Source organism: Microtus ochrogaster, chromosome 5 (assembly GCF_000317375.1).
Source record: "Microtus ochrogaster isolate Prairie Vole_2 chromosome 5, MicOch1.0, whole genome shotgun sequence".
NCBI lineage: Eukaryota > Metazoa > Chordata > Mammalia > Rodentia > Cricetidae > Microtus > Microtus ochrogaster.
In genome coordinates, this window is record NC_022012.1 from 41,821,477 (window position 1) to 41,827,076 (window position 5,600).

The window sequence follows — 5,600 nt, forward strand, 5'->3', positions numbered from 1 at the left end:
ATACACAGGCATAATCCTTCTTGGGAGTCCAGCCTCGGAGTCCTGGCAAGGTAGAGAGTTGCTTTGCATCAGATAACCCAAGAAAACCCATGCCAGTTGCTCTTGCCCAAGCATTTTTACCTCTATTGGTAAAACTGGAACCAGAACAAGCAGTGTGGTGATGTCAAATTCTGCCTACACATGGCTGCAAAGACACGCGCTCTGGGCCCCACTCGTCCTGTTGAGGTGTGGCAGTTTGACTTGCCAACTCAGATTTCTTGTGCATTGTATGAGTCAGAATGCCCAACCTTATCACTGGTAACTGACTCTAAAGAGGGGCTCAGGATCGGAAGAGCACAGGCTTTCTCTTTATCAGATGCCTTAAAGCCACTTCGCATCCCTGTGATGGCTAACACCATTATGAAGATTGACAGTTTCATCAAGAAAGCAAAGAAGAAAATCTGCAGACAATAAATGGGGGCTGTGCTGGGCCCTGCTCTATTTATCCTTCATAGTGCTTCCTGGGCACTGAGCTGGGAGCTGGGGGGGAGGGGGCTTCCTCAGGACCTAAGGACATGTGCTTCCTTTTTGTAGCCCCTTGCAAGCAGAATTAGGTAACTTGAAGACTTACTGAGGGAGACGCTTAGGAGAGCGTGTAGGCCTGGAGACCTAGGGGTGGCCTGCCTTCCCTTGTGTGGACAAGCTGCCTGGGTTGTTCAGCCCCTCTTCCTCCTCTCAAGCTGAAATCCACCTCAAACTGCAAATATCTTAGCAAAGTGGACAAACCAGAGGAACTCAAGTGTAAAAATCACACATGAATTTATAGACACAGAACTTCTCAGAATTGTTACTGGTCACCTACAGCTGGTGTCTGAGCCCCTAGCCTCTTTCTTACCCCCAGGACAGCTGCAAGTAAGGTCCGTAATCTGTCCATACCAAAGACAAGCCTCTCAAGGCCATTGAAAACCGATTGTCAGTAAATACTTCTCAAGGTCACTAGGCACCATTGTTGGCAACAGAAAGGAGCAATGTGGTCCCCAGAAGTGAATCCTTTTGCTAACACTCATCTTCCCTCGAGTTTTGAGTTCAGCCCAGTGACCCTGGCGTAAATGAGATGGTGACCTCCACAGGGCCATTCCTAGGACTCCTTTTGGAAAGTGTCCTTCTCAGACTCAGTCCTTACCCTTGCCGCCCGGCCTTCCCACCTCGTGCACATCACATTCTTCTATAGAAAAAAAGGGGAGACTTGGATGCTTCAGGAAGGAGACTTTTGCCAATGAAGTTAGTTCTGAGGTAGTTTGTATGGTAGCCAAGGCAATGTATTGAGCATGGTAGAACATGTCTGTTGTTCATGTAATCTACATACTGCTTCAGGAAGGTGTGATTTCCAGCATGTGTTAAAATGAAAAGGGCTTGTTTGATTTATCTCCCACAATGGGATGGTATTCTTCTTCTAAGTGGCATTTCATTTGTGAGCCAGACACTGTAAATTTGAACTGAATATGTAGGTAAATACTCCTTAAAGAGATGGCATGCTGACTGGCCTCACCAGAGAAGATGCTACTGAAAATGAAGCATTTGGTTTGGGGGAAAGCTTAGGCACCTGAAATATCTTAGAATCCAGAGGGGTCATGCCAACCAAGCAAATTCAAAGTTAGTCTGAGCTGTAATTACAGAGGGTTGCACAAAGTAGTATTGGGGTTGTAGCTCTCACACATTTGCCCTCAAGCACAAAGAAGTACATTGGAACCATTAGGAGTTTGCTTTGAACTTCACGTTTGGGCACATTTCCTGGTTGCACGGCAGCTTGGTGCATTCTAGCTATTACTGTGGCGTCTCTGTGTGGCAGTGACAAAGAACGTGACAGTGTTTTATCAAGTCCTAACAAGATTGCCTCCATGCATAATTGTTAAACTAAAGGGCTGTCGATCCATTGATGTGGAACAGGCGAGAAGCTTAAAGAATAGAGAAAACCCATAATCGCAGAGTAACTTGTATTTCTGATTTATTCTGATTTATTATTTATCACATCACGGTTAAAACAATTTCCTACAGTTTTGTGTATTTTTAATATTATTTTGACATTGAATTTTCACCTAATGCAAAGAAAGGTTTCAACAACTTTTTGAACATTTATATATGCAGGTAGTTAGGGGGGTGGAAATCCCTTTTTTATTAAGATACAGGATGCATGTTTATCAAAATTCATCTCAGATTCCATTTAGAAATAGAGATATCTTGGGTTTGAAAGAGCTTACAGAGCTGCGAAGAATGACAGATATTACTGACAGAACAAAGTTGCGAATGATAAAAGAGCCCAGCAAATATGTATACCCGTGTGGCTATAAATTAACCAGCAGTAGAAAGAGTGTTGTTGGTGGGCACAGAGCAAAGCATTAAGTCGGAAGATGTAGGAGGGAATACCTAGTGAGCATCCCTGTTTGCTTCTTGGGAAAGTATGTAGCCCCTTGGCAGCCTGGTCCCGCATGGTGGCTGGTGGGAGAGCTCACCACCCTGCTGGATTCCTGCCAGCAGACATACAGAAAAGTCACAGCCCTAAAGGAGGCCACAGGCACAGCCGCAGCACAGTGGGTCCTGCAGAGAGCCCAGCTGAGGAAGTCAGACTTCCTAGGAAAAATGAGGAGTTATAAATGTTAGCTTAGAGTTCAGAAATGTTAAATTTCGCCACTATGAGCAGCGTCTGTCAAAGCCCCTCTGAAGAATGGTTTCCAAATATGAAGACAGAGCTGACTAATGTCACCTTTATTTTAAGCACAGTAACCGGCTCCCTGGAATAATGGGTACAGTGTAGCATTTGACAAACCCTCCTGGTGATATGCAGGGCATACTGAATGCAGGCGGGTAAAGACTGCCCTTTCCACCAGACTTCATAGGCCGCAGAATCGGAAGGCTTATTCAAACAGATTGCGGGCTCCACTCCTGTGGTAACTGAGTCAGTAGAGCTGGAAGGGAGCCTGGGATTTGTATTTGACAAGTTTTTTCCTAACGTGATCCAGGGGTGCTCATTTGGGGACCTAGTTGAGTGACACGCGTACAGAGTTGGTTTTATTGGTGCCCAGACTATTCTAAGAAAAGATCTGGACTTTATGCCAAAAGATTTGATTTGATTTTCTTTTCCTGATTCTTGACTTCCATCATCTTCCTGACTATTGAGCCAGTGACCTTCTAGTTCCAAATACATCACTGTAGACAGCCTGGGCTTCATGCTGCACTTGCACTGAGAGCACAGAGATGGACGTCAGTGACAGGGGTGGCAGGGGAACCCAGGAGCAAGTAAGAACATCAGACATTGTCAAGTGCTCTTCTTGTGGATGGAGAACAAGACGTCATTGGCCGGGGTGCCTGGCTTGACTCAGCCCTCAGCATACAGATAAGAACCTGACCTCTCCCCCCCCCCCCCCCCGCAAAGATTGGGCCGGGTTCTGTTTCAGGCACTTGAGAAAGCCACAAGTGAAACCCCCAGGTTACTTCCCTGTCTGAGGTTCACTCATTCCCCCACCAAGAAAATGCAAACTTTCAATAATGGTACTGAATTCCTAAAAAAACAGAGCGGTAGGATTCTGTGGCTTGAGAATTGGGCAGAGCAGCTTTCTGGCTGAAGTGTGGTCAGGAAGGACAGAGGTGTGGAAGGTTGCAGTTCACCCAGTACCCTCTACTTCAAAAGCAAATATCGGCTGATGGGTGTTTTCAATTTTTCTTATGGCAGACTGACTTTTCTCTGCTCAAATTTATTTGCATGTGTACTGTCCTCCCAAAGAGATGGAGAAATCCCTTCTCACCTCCATGGAATTCCTTTCTGGTCAGCAGTAGACATTCAACCATATTCCCACCTAGTCCAGTTTACCCTTGTTTTTAGATTTGGAAACTGGGCAATAGAACGATAACCATTAGCATGAAATGGCCAGCATTTTTCAAACCTTCAAAAGGTCAGCACATGTATTGCTTGTTTAATCCCCACATCAACCTTCCAGAGCATTCTTACAGCCCCCCCCCCTTTTATATAGATGATGAGGTAGGTGAGAGTATTGGCTCAAGGTCATAGAGTCACATCAGTTGAACCAGGGCTTAAACTTAGCTTCTTCAATGCCCTGTTAGGGTCCTGTTGTTACTATGAACAGCTTTGCCTAGGACCCTTCATTCCATTTAAAAATAAATAAATAAATAAATAAAAGCTAGGGCCCTGAAACATTGATTTTGCAGAGCCTGTTTATCTGTGGTCTCAAGATAGGGTGCACCTGCCCTCGGTCACTACAAGGGAAGACAGAGATGGAAGCGACTATTTTAGACCTGAATGTGCTATCCCTTTGCCCATAGAAAGGAAACTTTTTTTGAATGTTTATTTTTCCTAATTGTATGAGTTAAGTAAAGTGATTGGACAAACAGTCCTCTCCTCCTGCTTGGTAATCTGTCATAAATCAACCTTCAGATGTTAATAAAACAAGTCAAGACTGACAAAGGAAGTTCCATTTGTATTTTAAACTCCCAATTCATCAGGGTCTCCTCCTTCAGATCTTCTGTGAGAGTGTCCTTGGTCTTAATGTATCTGCAAGATAAAACGCAGATAAAAGAGCCATTGTCTCAGAAGAGCATTAATAAAAAATGAATGTTGATCCTAATTGAGGAGTATTTAAACATACAGATGGAGGCAGGTAGTCTGCGGGGAGCAGCTGAGTCTGTTAGAATCTGAGTCTGTCTAGTCTTCCTGCTCTGACTACATTGCCCTCGCTGGGCAAATACCTGGTGAGAATGTCACAGTGAAATTAGAAAGTGTGTGTGTGTGTGTGTGTGTGTGTGTGTGTGTGTGTGTGTGTGTGTGTAAACTATTACAAACATTCAGTTGTTCTTATTTCTAAAAATGTGCTCTTCTCCTCTCCTCTGTCTTTTTCTAAAGTATTCAGTTAACTCATGTTCTGTTTCCCTTTCCACCATTTGTCTGTTTACATGTATCCCTATAAACTTGGTTTTGGGTTCCCCGTACATCTGTTTGGGTAGGTGGAACCCAGGGGCCAAGGCTGGACCAGTCTGAATGACATCTACAGTGAACTGTAAGCCAAAGAACAGAATAAATATCCAGGATCCTACATCAGTATAAATAAATTATTGAGTAAATAAATAAACAGGAGAAAAGAAAAGGCTTGCCTTGAGCAGAATTTCAATTAAAAAAGTAAAAGGAGTTTTTTTTACAGATTACCGCTTGAATTCCACTGTAATAATTGCTGTATGCAAGGTCCACCAGCGAATGCTCTTTTCACGAGTAAAATGTTAAGGAGAGATATGATAGGTACGCTGATCAAATATCTCCCCAAAATATGTGTTAATTGTCTCATAGGTTGTGAGGTGTGCACATATCCACAAAGTCTTGGATGCTTCTCACTCTAGGAGCTGGCCCTTCATTCCTTTGCCAGAGTGTGTACTGGACTTTAGCATGTACCATCTTAGCCAGGAGACCCAGGTTGACATAATCAATAAGACATTGGTATCGCCGGGCGATGGTGGCGCACACCTTTAATCCCAGCACTCGGGAGGCAGAGGCAGGCGGATCTCTGTGAGTTCGAGGCCAACCTGGTCTACAGAGCTAGTTCCAGGACAGGCTCCAAAGC

The 5,600-nt window shown here is 44.3% G+C and overlaps 1 protein-coding gene across 6 annotated transcripts in view; it reads left to right on the forward strand.

Annotated features, from left to right (window-relative positions):
• Positions 1 to 5,600, forward strand: part of Cadm1 (cell adhesion molecule 1) — a 335,003-nt gene that overhangs the window by 236,746 nt on the left and 92,657 nt on the right. The window lies entirely within an intron of this gene.